The sequence below is a fragment of the Archocentrus centrarchus genome, chromosome 4 (assembly GCF_007364275.1).
Source record: "Archocentrus centrarchus isolate MPI-CPG fArcCen1 chromosome 4, fArcCen1, whole genome shotgun sequence".
Classification (NCBI taxonomy): domain Eukaryota; kingdom Metazoa; phylum Chordata; class Actinopteri; order Cichliformes; family Cichlidae; genus Archocentrus; species Archocentrus centrarchus.
In genome coordinates, this window is record NC_044349.1 from 37,953,789 (window position 1) to 37,972,398 (window position 18,610).

At 43.0% G+C, this 18,610-nt stretch overlaps 1 protein-coding gene across 4 annotated transcripts in view; it reads left to right on the forward strand.

Annotated features, from left to right (window-relative positions):
* lpp (LIM domain containing preferred translocation partner in lipoma) overlaps positions 1-18,610 on the forward strand; it is a 178,832-nt gene that overhangs the window by 17,864 nt on the left and 142,358 nt on the right. For 3 of the 4 annotated variants that reach the window (XM_030726934.1, XM_030726933.1, XM_030726935.1), the window contains exon 3: positions 11,778-11,824. The exons of the other annotated variant lie outside the window; for it this stretch is intronic. The gene's annotated coding sequence lies outside the window, so the exon portion shown is untranslated. The remainder of the gene's footprint in view (positions 1-11,777; positions 11,825-18,610) is intronic. 4 annotated transcript variants of the gene reach the window in all.

Here is an 18,610-nt window from a genome sequence, read left to right on the forward strand (position 1 = left end):
TATCACGATAAGGCATCAGTATTTGTTTACAGCTAAACACTTCTTTTCTCCAGCGTGTTGCCCTTGTGGAATATCAGGCTCCTGCCGCTGAGCACAGTTTTCTCTGCACACACAAAGATGTAAAAAAACTCTCACACTTGAAGTGAACGGTAATCTTTCAGAGCGGCAAAGAAACTGCAAGGCAAAGGTTTAAAAACACTAAACGTGACACCAGCGTTTCGGAGCACCATCCAAGTACAGTAGGAGCTGTCAAAGAACATTTACCCCCACCCCCCCACAATATTCAGTAATTTTATGATGTACTAATGAAGATTGTCCCTCTTATTTTGAAAGTTCCATCACTGAACATCAGGTCTGGCCCTTCCTGCTTTTGTGCCAGTTTTGGGTATCATTCTGCTGCCTGTGTCTCTGGTCCAACGAGTGCTTGAGAGTCCACAATAGATGGGCAACTTTAGTCTAATTTAATCCATTACCCTTTTACTTGGGCCCCAATCACACGGGCCTAGAGACCAGTTGGCAGCCCCCTGGAAACCACTGGTCACTAGGGAATAATGAGTATTCCATGACCTTTTGGCAACCGGTTGCTGGAGTTGTGTGATGTTGGTTGCGGAGAGTTAAATGGTGTGGCACAGAAATCCTCCTTTGCTTTAGCACATTGCTGTGGTTGCTCACAGTTTTTATGAAAGATACCTGCTTGCTTGCAAACACTCACAAACTACTTGCTGAGTGGTAAAAGTGAACGGAGACAGGTTGCCTTCAAAGTAAAAGTTGCACCTTTTGAAACGTGTTTGTTTCAGCAGGAAGGCACAACTTTTATTTTGAAGGTTAGTTCTCAGTTTCTGGTTTGCGTCACTTTATATGCTTCACTATCGCTCAGTGATTAGTTAGTGAGTGATGCAGACAAGTCCGCATCCTCCGTGTAAAATACAGGCAACTGTGGCAATCTGCTCACAACCACAGCGGTCACATCGGGCTCTTTGGTGCGTCTATGTCTCTGAAGGAGCTTTTTATAGAGAATGCAGCTTAAACACTGAGGTGGTAAAAGTCTTTTTTTTTTTTTTTTTTTGTCAGAGATCTTCAAACCAGCATAGGAACCATTAACCAGTTTACTGCAGCCCTGCTGGAGGTCTCCATAGATCATTAGATAATCGGCTCATTGCAGACCCTCGGTGGTAGGGTACTGGGCTTTCTGCACGTGCTTTTTTACTTGCACAGAAATGCAAAATGATAAGTCAGCAATGTTCTGGGTTCAGTTTATAAAAGGAGCAATTTGTGCATCCAGCCCTCACACTGACCTCTTGCAGACAGACCAGTGCAAGGACTCCAAATGCTGTATCCATGAATCAAAGCAAACATATTGGCATAAAAAGTCTGTGAGAGAGCCCTCGAGCTGTTGAGATTTTCTCAGTGGGGCAGGTCTGAACTCTCACAGATTTATCAGACATGCCTGTCAAAGTCTGAGAGTCTGTGAGGGTGGCCTTGGGACTGGCTCATAGGGGCAAGCGGTGAACAGGGAGGGCTCACATGCAGAGACACAACCTGCCATATGCAGCATGTTTATTGTGGTCAACGTCCAGGGCTGCAGCACGCAGGTATAATCAGGAGAACAAACCACAGTCTAACAGCATCAACGGGTAACAGGAAGGCAGGAAAGGCGGTCCAGCACGGCAGCATTAAACCAGCTAGGCAGGTGGGTGGAGGGTGGGGTGGGGGTCAGGTGAAACTTGGTGGAGGCAACCTGCAGACAGGTGTGGAACTTTCCCGAAAGCACAACTTGGAGATTAGAGGGGGGGCTGTCTGAATGTGTCTGAACCTGAGAAGGTGCTCATAAGTGGGTATGACCAAAATTTCTTCACCTTAAAAAGTACGTATGTATGAATTTATATGTGTGAGGTAGATGAAGTCTTTATAGCTCCCTGGCTCAAAGTCCGTGTGGAGGAGTGATCCGTGTGTCGTCTGCCCCGCCCTCCCCTCAGTCAAAGGGACTGTTTCCAGTACAGAGCCTGTTGACAGTGTCCTGACTTAGTTCAAGTTTTAAAACGGACACACACACACACACACACACACACACACACACACACACACACACACACACACACACACACACACACACACACACCCCAGAAGACTTTTACTTCTGGATCTTCGGCAGGTGCAGCTCCCCTAATTCCTGCAGCCAAGATCAAATTAAGTGACAAGCTCACCAATAAATAAAAGTGTAACAGGGAGACAAGAATAAGCAGTTAACAGTCATGAAGGCCGTAAACAAGATTGCAGTTTAGTCGGGTAATGTTTGCAGTGATGTGTGCACAAATATGACACATGCAGTTAATGTTAAACAGGAAGTGGGGCTGTAATCTGCTGTGAACAGCTCCGCTTGTAATTTTCCTGGCACACTGTGTTTTCTCTTCAAGGGCCCAAATTGGGGTGTTTGTATCTTTTGAATTTTTAGTGTTGAAACTTATTTATAGCACCAAGAGGTATAATTAGAAATTTAAACTGGAAACTGGAAGCTGAAGCCTGCAGTCACCTCTAAGTGACTTCTTTTCTGGTCCGGGTGACGCTCTCATGAATGAACAGGTCAGGTACAGAGCACTCGAGGTTATTTTCCCTGCACTCGAGTCTGCCCTCAGGCAGATTCGTGCAGGCCCACTGGTCCTGAACTGTGCCTAGTTCAGAAAAGGGTGCCGTGCACTAATTTAATCTGAACATGGCTTTCACTCTGCTGTAGCGCTGGAAAGAAGTGGTTATAAATACACCATAAAGCCCAGGGAAAAGGGCAAGGTGTTTACAGGGATATGTATTTTTCATTGCTTCAGTCTACCTTTTCAGGCTGTAAACATTAAGGCCCAATCAAGCTGTCCGTTGTAGGAGCACTTAGAAAGCATGTGTCCACAGAGGAAATGGACCCAGCCTCAGACCTGGCAGATCTGTGTGACAAGATTGGGTCGGCTGTGCAACGTTCAAAAGCATCACGTACCCTGTAAAACCGTCGAAATGATCCAGACTGCAGCAGAGTTGAAGTTGAAGGTTAGAACAAAGGTGATGCATGTACACTGTTTTTCACTTTTTCAATCCCATCCATCATAACTTGATGGTGAAAAAAGAGCTTTTCAGGGCCTAAATGACTTTTCTTTGACAGATTGTGGGTCTTTAGAATTGTGTAAATGGTCTAATGTACTTGGATGATCAGTTGTCTGATAGGAAAGTGCTCTATCTGAACAGTTAATGGCTTTGATGATTTTAGCATTTAGCTCTTTGTCTTTTTTCCTTGGTCTGAAAATACTTCAACCTAAGTTATCATAATGGTTTTGGCACTGAGTGAAATTGCCTCATTTTATTAAGTTGCTATCAAGAAAGCTGGAACATTTCTCTGTACTGTGGCTGATAGTTCGGCTTCAGTCGCAGCAGAGCCCGATTAAAGGCAATGAAATCACTTTCACATATTTGCCTTTTTTGGTTCGTGTCTCTTTTCATTTATTAATGCGGTTGTGTTTCTGGCTAGTTAACAAAGAGGTTTTCTAGTTACAGGAGAGTTGAAGATGGGGGTTCAGAGTAGGGGAGCAGGGGGACAGTGTGTGTGTGTGTGTGTGGGGGGGGGGCGCCATAGGAAACGGCCTGGGGCGATCTCCAGCCCGGCCCCTGCAGAGCCCTTCAGCATTTGGCTTTCCTGCTCCACCCTGTGAATGTTACACACTGATTTTATGTGAATTACAATTTTGTCTGAATCAACTGTTTTATTTATTTTTTAAACTACCATTTTAAAAAAAGCTAAAAACAAAACAGATTAGCAGAAGCGAAGCAGTAAAACAGAGTGCTGGCTTGGTGCAAACTTGCACTGTTGCAGCCGTCTGAGAGTGGAGGTGGTGATCTTTGAATGGTTGCTGAACAGATCCCAGAGAAAGCTGAATAGCATTTTTGCCCATCCCTGTTTTTGTCTTGTGCCGTAAATCAAGCGCATCCCTTTCCTTTGCACTCGTGCACACCTAAATATGAGGGGCTGTTAGGGACATTATTACTGAAACGCTCTCACACACACTACTGAAACGCTCTCACAAACACTACTGAAACGCTCTCACACACACTACTGAAACGCTCTCACACACACTACTGAAACGCGCTCACAAACACTACTGAAACGCTCTCACAAACACTACTGAAACGCTCTCACAAACACCACTGAAACGCTCTCACAAACACTACTGAAACGCTCTCACAAACACCACTGAAACGCTCTCACAAACACCACTGAAACGCTCTCACAAACACCACTGAAACGCTCTCACAAACACCACTGAAACGCTCTCACAAACACCACTGAAACGCTCTCACAAACACTACTGAAACGCTCTCACAAACACCACTGAAACGCTCTCACACACACTACTGAAACGCTCTCACACACACTACTGAAACGCTCTCACAAACACCACTGAAACGCTCTCACAAACACTACTGAAACGCTCTCACAAACACCACTGAAACGCTCTCACAAACACTACTGAAACGCTCTCACAAACACTACTGAAACGCTCTCACACACACTACTGAAACGCTCTCACAAACACTACTGAAAAGCGCTCACCCACACTACTGAAACGCTCTCACAAACACCACTGAAACGCTCTCACAAACACTACTGAAACGCTCTCACAAACACTACTGAAACGCTCTCACACACACTACTGAAACGCGCTCACAAACACTACTGAAACGCGCTCACAAACACTACTGAAACGCTCTCACAAACACTACTGAAACGCTCTCACACACACTACTGAAACGCTCTCACACAAACACTACTGAAACGCTCTCACACACACTACTGAAACGCTCTCACACACACTACTGAAACGCTCTCACAAACACTACTGAAACGCTCTCACAAACACTACTGAAACGCTCTCACACACACTATTGAAACGCGCTCACAAACACTACTGAAACGCTCTCACAAACACTACTGAAACGCTCTCACAAAAACTACTGAAACGCTCTCACACACACTACTGAAACGCTCTCACACACACTACTGAAACGCTCTCACACACACTACTGAAACGCTCTCACAAACACTACTGAAACGCTCTCACACACACTACTGAAACGCTCTCACACACACTACTGAAACGCTCTCACAAACACTACTGAAACGCTCTCACAAACACTACTGAAACGCTCTCACAAACACTACTGAAACGCTCTCACAAACACTACTGAAACGCTCTCACAAACACTACTGAAACGCTCTCACACACACTACTGAAACGCGCTCACAAACACTACTGAAACGCTCTCACACACACTACTGAAACGCGCTCTCAAACACTACTGAAACGTGCTCACAAACACTACTGAAACGCTCTCACACACACTACTGAAACGCTCTCACAAACACTACTGAAACGCTCTCACAAACACTACTGAAACGTGCTCACAAACACTACTGAAACGCTCTCACAAACACTACTGAAACGCTCTCACACACACTACTGAAACGCGCTCACAAACACTACTGAAACGCTCTCACACACACTACTGAAACGCTCTCACACACACTACTGAAACGCTCTCACACACACTACTGAAACGCGCTCACAAACACTACTGAAACGCGCTCACAAACACTACTGAAACGCTCTCACACACACTACTGAAACGCTCTCACACACACACTACTGAAACGCTCTCACACACACTACTGAAAACCAGAGAATTTCGTGTGAACAGGAAGGTGTTTGGTGTGAACAGGAAGTCATTTCGAATGAACAGGAAGGTGTTTCGTGTAAACAGGAAGTCGTTTCGAATGAACAGGAAGTCGTTTCAGGAAGGCGTTTCAGTATTGTTTGTGAGAGCGTTTCAGTATTGTTTGTGAGAGCGTTTCAGTAGTGTGTTTGTGAGCGCGTTTCAGTAGTGTTTGTGAGAGCGTTTCAGTAGTGTGTTTGTGAGCGCGTTTCAGTAGTGTGTGTGTGAGAGCGTTTCAGTAGTGTGTGTGAGAGCGTTTCAGTAGTGTTTGCGAGAGCGTTTCAGTGGTTATTGTGAGAGCGTTTCAGTAGCGTTTGTGAGAGCGTTCAGTGGTGTTTGTGAGAGCGTTTCAGTGGTGTTTGTGAGAGCGTTTCAGTGGTGTTTGTGAGAGCGTTTCAGTAGTGTTTGTGAGAGCGTTTCAGTAGTGTGTGTGAGAGCGTTTCAGTAGTGTGTGTGTGAGAGCGTTTCAGTAGTGTGTGTGTGAGAGCGTTTCAGTAGTGTTTGTGAGCGCGTTTCAGTAGTGTGTGTGTGAGAGCGTTTCAGTAGTGTTTGTGAGCGCGTTTCAGTAGTGTGTGTGTGAGAGCGTTTCAGTAGTGTGTGTGTGAGAGCGTTTCAGTAGTGTTTGTGAGAGCGTTTCAGTGGTGTTTGTGAGAGCGTTTCAGTGGTGTTTGTGAGAGCGTTTCAGTGGTGTTTGTGAGAGCGTTTCAGTGGTGTTTGTGAGAGCGTTTCAGTAGTGTTTGTGAGAGCGTTTCAGTAGTGTGTGTGTGAGAGCGTTTCAGTAGTGTGTGTGTGAGAGCGTTTCAGTAGTGTGTGTGTGAGAGCGTTTCAGTAATAATGTCCCTAACTGCCCCTCATACCTAAAAGCCCAAATCCATTCCCAGTTTAGTTCAGCTGGAGCCGACGACCTTCGGCCATCACAGCTGGTGTAGAAGAAGGAAAAGTCATGAACGGGGGTTTCTCACCTAGTTCGTTTTCAGCAGCCTGGCTCTGCGTTGCTTTTCCTGTCACTGCTGTGCGAGTCTCCTAAATCTGCCCCCCGGCATCTGTACACACCCTGCTGAGGGGGCCGTGGCCCGGCAGACAGCAGCGGTTACTCTTTCAGGATGGGCTTTACAGTCAGAACTGCTGCTAGTACGTCCCTGTGCCCCATCATGCCTTTTTCATTTGAATTAACTGAAGAGTTTTTACAGGCATGTTTGTTATGCTGAACAGGTAACACAGACAGGTGCGTGCTTTTCTCTGCTTTCATCGCTGTCACAGTTTGATGCACCATCACAGGACTTTAAAACCTTTTGCTCCTCATTGCTGCAATTTACTTCAAAAACTATACTACTTTTCTGACTCATATCTCCATAAAATCTAAACAATGCACACATTTTTACATGTAGTGTGATGTAAACTTTCCAAGGTTATCAGCACTGATGTATAAACCTTCTTAAATCTGCTTAGAAATCCGAGAAAAAAGACGTCCCTCAACTTCAGAAGTTTCCATTTACTTTAGTGTCACTTATCTCATCAGAGCAGGAGCGCCGGCTTCCTTTTAACCAGGCTCACAGAAACAAAAGAACAGTCCAGAGCGGCCTGAACAATAACTCAAATTACATCTTCCAGGGAATTCTGGGAATTGTAGGTCCAAAATGTAAAGTCTGCTTTTTTGTGTTTATCGATATATATAAAAATATACTGGAAAATGTGCTGTTGTTTTCACTTTCCATGAAAGTCTGCAGCGCTCCATAAAAGCTGAGGTGTGAGCAGTTTTTCCTTTTTAATATCCCGATTTGTCAGATTGTCTTTTGATATTCAATTCAATTCAATTTATTCAATTTTATTTATTTATATAGCGCCAAATCACAACAAACAGTCGCCTCAAGGAGCTTTGTATTGTGGGTAAAGACCCTACAATAATACAGAGAAAACCCAACAGTCAAAACGACCCCCTATGAGCAGCACTTGGTGACAGTGGGAAGGAAAAACTCCCTTTAACAGGAAGAAACCTCCATCAGAACCAGGCTCAGGGAGGGGGGGTCATCTGCTGAGGGGAGAGAAAGACATGCTGTGGAAGAGAGCCAGAGATTAATATCAATTAATGATTAAATGCAGAGTGGAGTATAAACAAAGTAAATAAGGTGAATGAGAAGAAACAGTGCATTATGTGAACCCCTCCAGCAGACTAGGCCTATAGCAGCATAACTAAGGGAGGGTTCAGGGTCACCTGATCCAGCCCTAACTATAAGCTTGATCATAAAGGAAAGTTTTAAGCCTAATCTTAAAAATAGAGCTGCTTCCAGTGTGGAAGTTCATCATCAGGCCTGTTAGACGCACAGCAGGTGAACGCTGCCAGATCAGATGCTTTCCCACCTCATAACCATTTATGGTAGTCATGAGCTGAACCCCGCACAAGGCTCGTGTGCACATCATTACTGGAGATGTAGTGTTTCCCACACAGGTATTATTAAGGTTATTATTAGTGCAAACCAAAGCTAAACTCAAAGAATGTAACAGAAAATTAGTGAAAACTAAATAATATACAGTTGGTGTCCTCAGTTTGTCTTTTGATTGTAATGGTGAACTTCTTAAATCTCTCTCCTTACAAACGCTCCCTAAATTTCCACCAATATAAGAAATCAAACCCATATTACTGTAAAGAAAACTAGCAGTGCGTGAAATGATTGGACACTGTGGAAATGAACTGAAAGTAAACAGAATTTAAATCAAAATGAAATCTGTAACGGATTCATCTGTGGACAGTCCTCGCTTTTATTTTGAAAATCAGTTGCAGCAAAGCCAGCTGGGCCTGGTGCTTCCTGTCCTGTGTTATCATGAAACTTTTGTTTTTTTTTATCACAGAGGATTTGCAGAAGAAAAACTGGATTATTTAATAATGACTTTAAGAAAGCATGCACATTAGCTCCTCCCATCATGAACACCATCTGTAGGAAACGTTTCAAAGGTTTTTTTTTTGGTTTTTCCTTCTGGGATATATTTGGTAAAGATACTGTTTCCTGCTGCTGCCTTAGAGCTCGTTCACTATTAGATTGCTTTAAATTCTTAGGGTTGGCCAAGGTTGGCGATGGACAGACACACTTACCCCCACGAGCAACTCTATCCGTGTTTTCCACGATTTCTGGCCAGATCCCATTTTCTGCTCAGCTGGATGCTTCCCCAGATGTCTGAGCACGAAACGTGCTGGACTCAGACTCTCAAAGATCAATCAGATTTAGTGCCCAGGTTTCAGGCCCTCCGCTTCACGGGAAAACCAACACAGCCGTTGGTCCGATGTTGGTCCTGCCGCTGCTCCGGGTTTTCTTTTTTCCTCCTCAGGAAAGCTGGATGTGGCCTCAAAAGCCTGTTTGTGTTACCAAGGTTCCACGAGTGAATATGGGTGACTGTGTGTGTGTTTGTGTGTGAGAGTGAGGCTCCAAGCTGCAGAAAAATAATATTAGCACTTGTTAAACCACCACGGGTAAGTAAGGTATAAATAAAGACTCCAAACCACAAAGCGATGGCACACAACTTAAGTTGATGGCAAGACAAGCAAACAGGAAGTGAGGCATATTTTCTAAACACTTAATAAGGTCCCAAGTTAGCTGTTACTCTCTCAGTCAACACAGCATGTGCAGTAGTTATGGTGTGTGTGTGTGTGTGAGTAAACAGGCCGGCCTTGATGGCGATACTTGGGGGAGAAAAGCTGAAGATGTTGTTATAAGAGAGTGGCCACTTTTCATTGTTGTGCTCCTCGAGGAGAAAATGGGTCAGCACGGTGAGCTGTGAGCTATTCTGTCGGTATGCAGCTCAAAGCTTTGACAACAACAAATGAATTCTTTGCTTTCTGTGTGCAGAGACAGAAGGCCGACTCACGTCAGATCAATGAGAACTGTTTACGAGGCCGGCTACAACAGGACACGATTGAAAATACATTTTAAGGCTGATATTTAAACGACTGATTCTCTGAACATTTCTGTTAGCATTGATGAATATTTTTAAAATCACTGATGGTGATTTCTTGCATGATTTTTCCTTGAGAATTTTTTTTTTCCTTGAGAATTTTTTGGAACTTTTTGGAAAGTCACTTCCTTTAACATCCCATCAAATATTTCACTGTTGTTTAAGGTCTTATTCACGTTCTTAGACACAGAGTCGGTTTAATGAAATATTTTCACGTTATCTCCTGGTAGAAAGTTCTGACTATAAGCTAAAAGCACACATCCATGCGCTCTGCTGGCAGTCATAAAAAGAAGCTGACACGTTTCAGTCTTTTACTCTTTGTATTGCTATGGCAGCAGAACGCTAACTGGCACATATGCTAATGCAGCTAACTATGGAGGGTGATATGTAAAATACATATTTTCTTTACATAATGGCCGGTCATTAGGGTGGGAGACTGGACAAAATCCATCACAAAAATAATTTGGAAGAATTGTAACACACTGATTGATCAGTGAGCATCAGCGTCTGAGACATTTACAACGACCTGCAGGGTTAAATGTTGTGATCAAGAGCTGAAAGACTTTAAAACTGCTCAGTTAGGTTTTTAAAAATGAAAAATTCTTTGTTTTCTGGCGCAAAAAAGGTGAAATTAAAATAAAAATAGCTCTTATTTTGACAACAGTGAAAAAGCTGCAGCCCTAAAAATGAGGTTTACAGTAAGATTTTAATCTTTTTGGTTCAGTTTAATATGGGAACAAAAAACTTGCTGGTTTTGCTTTGACTTAAATGATTAATCCATAATCAAAATGGTTTCACATCAAATATTTGGCTTTTTTTTAATCTAATGATTATATTTCTACACAAAATTGAAATATTTATACTTCATCAGCTTAATTTTCCCTTCTGGTGGAGGTTTTTGATAAATATGAGTGAAGCGTGCTGAGCGCACACATTTGCATGTTTAGTTAATGATAATATGCTTTTTGTGGTAACATAAAATGCACCCAGGTGCTCAGCAGTAAAACTCCTAATTAAAAGCGAAAAGTAAAACATTTTTCGAGGTAAACACATAAAAATTACCGAGTAGTTTCGTCTGCATTTTGAATAAGCTCATATTGTCAGACTGCATGGAAAGACTCCAAAATAGAGCTTGTTCATCATCATTATTTCCCTGGAGGAACGTCCCCAGCACCCCGGCTGCTGGTTACTTTCCATCCACGCCCGGCTGCAAAAAAACTCAAAATAGGAAGCATATGCTAGAACAAGGAACACCACTTCAAGCAGTACTTGTTCCTTAACATTAAGACGGCGTACAGAAACTGGAGTGAGGTTGAGAAAAGACCTAGTTGTCAGTTGCTTGTTCTCAAAACATAATGCAATACTTGCAAAAACAGAAAAAGTGAGTGTGAAGGAGGCATGGATAACAATCCCAAACTGGCGCCCACCAGTAATTATGATGCGAGTACAAAGAGATTTTTGCCATTCTGAAGGGAAAAGGGGAGTGTAGGTGTATTAATTCTTATTCCTTCCTGCTTCCTCGACTTGGAAGTTCAGATTTAGAAAAATAGCCCCCCTCCCCTCCTTCAAAAGAAAAGAAAAAACAGGAACTGTCACATTGACTGACGCCAATCGTATGTAGCATCTGTGTTCCCACTACTGCTCCCTATAGTATATGCCACACTGTGGCAATGTGGGAAACTGACACTGTCAATTTATCAGAACAAAAGCATTCCTCAGCAAGAGAAACACACATCTTTGGGCCCTGGAGACAAAAATCATTCCACCCCCACCCTTACCTGCATCTAAACAGAATGTAGGACATTCACAACACCAGAAATAGAAATTTCAGTCACAATTATCATTTTTGAATTTATCCCCTGCAGTCAAAAGTTAGTGTTTCACTTGCGGAGTTCGAGAGAGACTTTAGTGCCAACTTTCTTAAAGTAAACACTTGAATAAAAGGCAGTGAGCATGGATGCGAGATCGGACCATTTCACTTCATTTCTTCTGATCTTTTCTTCTTGAAATGATTATTTATTATTTGTGACAAACTGCTTTTTATTCATGAGTTGGATGTTGTTGTTTTTTTGTGTTTTTTTTTCCAGGTGTCTGATCCCGTAACCCCCCCACCATCACTTCGTGTCAAATTTGGGTATGTACCCGACCCAATTTACATGTTCATAGACCAGACACTGTGTTCCCATATAAAATCTGCTTTTTATTTCATTTACCTCAAATAATTCTCCCATATACAGTTAATGAATTCATGCATAGTTTACCTTACGTAAAAATGCTTGAGTCAGGGCATCTTACATGCATAACAAAATCAATGCGATGAACCAGTTTGTGGTTATCCTGTTTAGACATGCAGCCAAAAGCTGCCTGACCTTTGACTCTAAATGTGCCACTCATTTTTTTGTTTTTTTTTATAAAGTTATTTTATCGAGACATACAGTGCTGAGCTGCTCCCGGTTTGCTCACATAGTGATAAACATGCACCCATAAATACAGCATATAAAATTGTCTTTCCCCATTTATAATAATTAAATGAATGGGTCTTTATTGATTCTGAGGTAGGAAGTAAAACATTTACATTTTTGAATAATGTATTTATTGTTTCTTGGAAGTTCATTAGTTGTATAACTGTTTTACTGCCTGCTCAGTGCTTTTGCGTCATAGAAAATTGGCCTAAGGCTGAGGGTCTCTCGAATGACGTACAGCGAGTATTCCCATGATGCAATATTAATTTATTGGATTAGCCTTGGTGAGGAGAAAACAAATCATGTGTTTTAGATCCCAAATGTGGGAGTACCGGCCTCCTGTAATAAAGTGGAACTTTGTCTAGTTTTTTTAGTGCTCAGAGAGACCACGTGGCTGCAGCTCTGGCGCGCTCTCATTGTCCTGCTGTAAGTCAAACACTGCATGAGAATGAGTTTATGATTGGCGCTGAGCTACGGCAGGACCATATGGACACCCGGTCAGGTGGGTCATGATTTAAGGCGCTGTTGCTGCGGCCCGAAAGAACGGTCCCGTGACTCACTGTAAACAACGGTAGAAATGCCAATAAAACGATCAGTTACCTTAATTTTATCCATCCAAATCATTGTGCTCTGTGTTATTACAGCTGGACTTTTTAGGTCCCATGTAATTATTTTTCAATTACTTGGTTTTTTTTTGCCTTTAATGTGCCCAATTGGCTTTGATTTATTTCAGGATCATGAAGTCAAAATGTGGAATCGGCGTCAATCCATAGAAACGTGTTGACTTCAGTTGTTGGGTCCTCACAGACCCTGAAATCATTTTTATGCTCTGGGATTTTTATCTGTCGGATTCTCGTGAACACACCCGTCTGGGGGAATTTCTTCACACCAGTTCTCTTGAACTCGAGGATGAACTGAGTAAATTTTGGAGGTCAAACACAACATGACTTTCTGACGAGGGATTCGGTCTTCACCGGGAACTATTGGACTGTTACTCAAAGATCACTCCCAACCTCAATAGGTGACCCGACGCTGATAATTACAAAAAAAAATTCAGTGTTTTTTAAACAACTTAGTGAAATCGTGCCCATCCCAGTTCTTATTCCTGATCTTATGTTTCTTTGGAACATCGTTTTGAGAGAATCGGTTTTCAATTTGGCAAGAGTGCTCACTTGGATTCAAGGATGAACTTGAAACGGGTCAAAGGAGAAGATCACTTTGACCTCAAAACATGTTTTCTGCCATATCTCGAGTATTCATACAGGAGTTATGATTCCACACAGATGAAGTGATGCTTTTTAAGTTATTTTCTGTGTGACTCCTGTCTGTGAAAAGCACCATATAAATAAATACTGGTTGCCTTCTTGAAATTATTATATCTTATATCCAAAAGATTAAAGGGTAACTTTACTGTGACATCATAATATTCAGCCCACAAAAAAATAATTTTGGCCGGTGCTCAGTGCCATAACCGAGTGTTGGAAGGAGATATTGTGACCATATTTCAGATTTGGTCTGTTACTGACTTGGTGACCTTTGATACTCACCTATTAAATTCCTCCAGAGACTGAAGAGTCTGCACAGAGTTGGATTCAAACTGCAGCTTCAATAACTGACAGAGGCATCAGCTGAAATCGGACTATTTGTACCTTATGTAAAAGTGCACATTATGCAGAATCATATGTAACCTTGGAAATTTGTGATGATGATGATGATTACAAGCTTGATTGTCAGCACCTGGGGTAGCCCACATACTCAACTCTGCTGCTCAACCCACAAATACATTTTCCTTACAGATGTGGCTCCACGTTTCCTTACTTTTACTTTATATCCAAAAGATTAAGGCTAACTTTACAGTGACATCATAATACTCTGAGGGCCCACTGAAGCTGGACACCACTGGTGCATGTCTATGAACATCTTGAAATTCAGTGGAATAGAGAACTGTGATATAGTGTGAAATAGTTTGTATAATCTTTAATCCCAGTCACACAAGCCTAGAGACTAGTTGGCAACCATCTGGCAACCACTGGCTGTGAGGGTAAAATGTGTAATCTCTGACCGGTTGGCAGGTAGTTGCTGGAGGTTGCGAACAGTCTCTGTGAAATTGGTTGCTAAAGGCTCACTGACACAGGCCTAGAGTCCGTGTTTTGAAATCTGCAGGCTGCAGCTGTTAGACACAGCTTTTTTTTTTTTTTTTGAATGCTCTCTGTTTCCCTCGAACGTCTTCAGTTTCACTCCAGCTCAGAAAGTACACGGCGACTGTTTGCAGACAGGTTGCCGTCTTCCACGGAGACTACGGGCGACTGCAGCAATCTGTTAGCGACCAAAGCAATCACGAGGTTTCTGGTGCACCACCATCTTTGCCTCCGATTTCACCAAGAGACGTCCTCTGACATCCACTTGTCAAACGGTCGGTGCATACATATTTTTCCTTAGCGATCGGGGGTTGCCAGGTGGCTGCTGACCAGTCTCTGAGCCTGTGTGACTGAGGGCTAACCTTTTCAGGGGTGTTTGCAAATACTGCCAAATGTAATATGGGAAAGACTGCTAATATTTGTTAATAATATCAAAATGATGATGCCTGTTAGTAATTAAATGAGGATGTGGTGCTTCTTGCTGCCTATTAAGTATGCACTTGGTGCATTAGACAAAGCCTGCAGTGATTCTTTGTCTTTATCTCCTGATTAGCTGACTCTTTGTTGGCATCCTTTCTGATAAGCTGCTGAGAACTCCTTTAACAGCCACATCAAACTTGCTTCTGTCTCCTGATAACACTAATGGTTCTCACTCTAACTGATTTCAGATGCAGTTTATTGATTGATCAGTGCTTCAGTCACACTCGTGTGTCTGTAATCCCAGTGGAGATGTACAAACTCAAATTTGCAGTTTTTCAGACCTCTTTAAGTTGTGTTAGATCACCTGCATTCACTTTGAAGTCACTTCTATTAAGCAGAAAATACAGTTTCACAGAAATGTCACGAATCGTAAAAGCAGACGTTAAGCTAAGCTCTGAGGTGTCTGTGCTTAGCAAAGCATGCACTGTTGTTGAAAACCAAAATCTGATATATTTTTGAAACAGATGGCAAGGATCTCATGTGGGAACCCGAGCTTTTCTTCACTGAATATGAAAATGTTGAACAGGTGGTCCAAGAAGCTTCATTCCCTCCTGCAGCTTTCATTAACTGACTTTCATTCTTCTAGTAATAATATGCTTATTTTTGCCCTTGGAGAGGGGCAGACAAAAGAGCTGCTGCATTTTTCTAGGGAAAAAATGGAGGCCTTGTTGTGTATTATTAGACATCCACATCACCAAAAATCATAAGAGACACAGTGTGAGCTTTTTCATGGTCTGATAAGCATCCAGAATCTGTATTCTGTTCAGTTGATAATTGTGTTTCCAGGCCTTTTTAGTGGTTATGTGAAACACCTTGCAGTGGGATTTGGACTACAGCTGGTTCTTTGTTGATCTGAGTGGGCGGAGCTGCCCGAGTCCCGCCCACTGTGAGAGTCCAGAACAGAAGTGGTGCAGGAAAAAGTCTCTTTTAAAAAAATGATATGGATAGGGTCAGCAGATGCTGCTCCTCTCTGGGTCAACCAGGAACGTCTGGTGGGGGAACCCGGACACCCAGAGTGGTGGTACAGGCTGGGTCACCTACAAATCACCTGCAAGCTGTATAATAATTTGTATTGGTCATGCTTTGTGGACAGGCTGTGTTACTGCTGCTGCTCTCTGAGGTTTACTGCTCTTTGTGGATTCAGCGACATACAAACCGATGTTACACGAGTAATTCTGGCTGCTTTACAGCCCCTTTCCAGCTAGTATAAATGGTAGAATGTGGTGAGTGAACCTGAAGACACCAGCTTAAATTTACTCTGACCAACCATAACATCACGGCCACCTGCCTAATATTGTGTTGGGCCCCCTTTGCTACCAAACAGCCCTGGCCTGTGGAGGCGTGCTGTGGTATCTGCAGATGTTACCAACAGATCCTTTAAGTCCTGGAAGCTGTGAGGTGGGCCTCCACGGATCGTTTGTCCAGCACATCCCGCAGATGCTCCATGGGACTGAGATCTGGGGAACGTGGAGGCCAAGTCAACACCTCAAGCACGTTCTGCTCCTCAAACCATTGGGATGTACCGGATCAGCAGTCAGCTGATCCGGTACGTCTGTATCCGATCAGCTGTCCTAAACTCGCTGCTCCTCGGTCATTTATATTTGGAATCTTCTTTGTTGATCAGGGTGTTTACCTTCAATGTGGAGAGAGACAGGAAGGGGGGGGACTCACAGTAAATCTGGTCGGGATGCGAACCTGGGCCACATGGTCACCCGCTCAACCACTGAGCCACCGCGGCGCCCCTGAGTATTTATTTTTTTGTACATGAAGTATACTTCAGATCAGCTGATTTAAAGAAGACTGTAACCAGAATGCGGATGCTGCCGGTAAGATCTAAATTTCCACTCGGAGTGGCTCCATGCTGTAATCGGAGTCCTTGAATGGAGCGCAGAGACCATCTCGCTGGTACGATACCAGGGTGCACAGTTAGTACGGGCCCCTCTCAGCACACTCCACAGTGCTCCCTGTGGTACATTAAACACACTGGAAAAGCCACAGTGGGTGTTTTGTCTGTTTCAGTGGTGCAGCAGTATTTGAAACTTCAGATCATTTTCTCGCTGTGATCTGTAACAGCGTATTCATGCAGGCTTTATCTAAGTCAGTGTGACTCTGGGATAAAATGTTACAGACAGGTAAACTGGAGAGAAACCCTTTATTAAGAAATTTCAGCTTTGCTTAAAAACAGCCGTCCTTTTTAAATATGTTCCAAAACTCCCGTTTCAGCTGTTTCTACACACATTAATGTGCCACAGCTTAACATGTTTTTTTTTTAACATAACAGTGAAAAGAATTATACATGTTTTTAACACATTGGTAAACTGCTTTCATGTAGATTTGTCAGTTTCTTTAATGTGTCCAAAAGTGCATTTTTCACATGCATTAATCCTAATTTGCAGATTCTGAGTAAAGTCATGTTTATAGTTGTACCTGTGTGCTGTTTAATATGGCACACATAATGAAAACAGTGAGGTGAGTCACTTCACAGAAAGATGTATTTCCATCCACAATGACCTTTAAGCCATCCTTTGAAAATGAAATTAGCAACAGCTGCAGAAGTGCTGAACGTTTAAGGAGAGGCTCTGACTCCAAATCAAATGGATTTTAAGGTGAAGTAGTGCAAACCTGCGCTCACACACAGATTACTTTCACCGCTCCTTCGACAGTAAAGGATCAGAGGAGCAGAAAAGTGAAGTGATGGATGCTGCCGCACACGGCTGGGCCGCGGCGCCGGTGTAAATTTAACTTTCCGGGGATGCTTCTTGGTTTCTCACACTGTTTGTTTGGATTCCTGGCTCACAGTTTGGCTGTTTGGGCCAGATTCTTGAAGCACACATCAAATCGACGGATGACTAGCGAGGCTGGCTGCCAGCTGAATTTCAAGAACAGTTTAGCTTCACAGCAGAATATAAAATGCTTAACTCTTTGTTGCCAAACGGGCTTTCTTTGACTCGTTTCTGTGTAAGGACTTTATGTACACGGATAAATCCTTCAGCTTTTGCTGGACTCTCTGGGGAACTGCATCAGGGAAGTTATGTTGTGGTCTCCCGTCTCACTCAATAGCTGTGAATTTCAGTCCCACCTAATACCATCCTGCTGTATGTACAGCAATCACAGCACAATGGACACATCTTTTCAGAAAAATCCAAGTCCTAACTGCTCTTTACATTCTCCTCCAGAGCTTTTCCAACCTGATCATCTTGGCAGCACGCTGCATATGCATTTGTTGGTGAGAGCTTTCAGGACTGAAACAAAAATCCATGTCGAGAAATCTCATCCAAACCTGCTTGTTTGGTTTTAGCTTACGATGTGCTCCTCGCTGCTTGTATCAAGCCAACAGAATGTGTGTTTTTATCTCTATTACCTGGCAACATATTCTGCTTTTCTCTCACTCACACACACACACACACACACACACACACACACACACACACACACACACACACACACACACAGATAAATAATGAAGTCAGTGTATGTGGAAGCACAGTGAAAGCCCAGGTTTCAGACTGCTCTAAACACTGTGCTGCAGACTGTTTTCCACCTGTGGGTCTTTATGATGTCATTGAGAGGAATGTCTCTAATATCAGGTGGCATGGCTAAGAAGGAACCAGGGCTGGTTGTGAGCACAGAAGCCCCAAAGGGTCAGCCAATCAAAAGAAAGTTGGCTTAAAGTGAAGGTAGCCTGTTAACGTCCAGCAGGTCCTCGGTGACCCACCCCGGCTTATTGAAAAGCTGTAATGCTAAAATATATGAAACGTCATTTCAAATCTAACAGCTTATAGTTTTAAAAATCTTCCAGTTTAGCATTTGGCTAAACCCAAACCCAGCTCTGACGCTAAC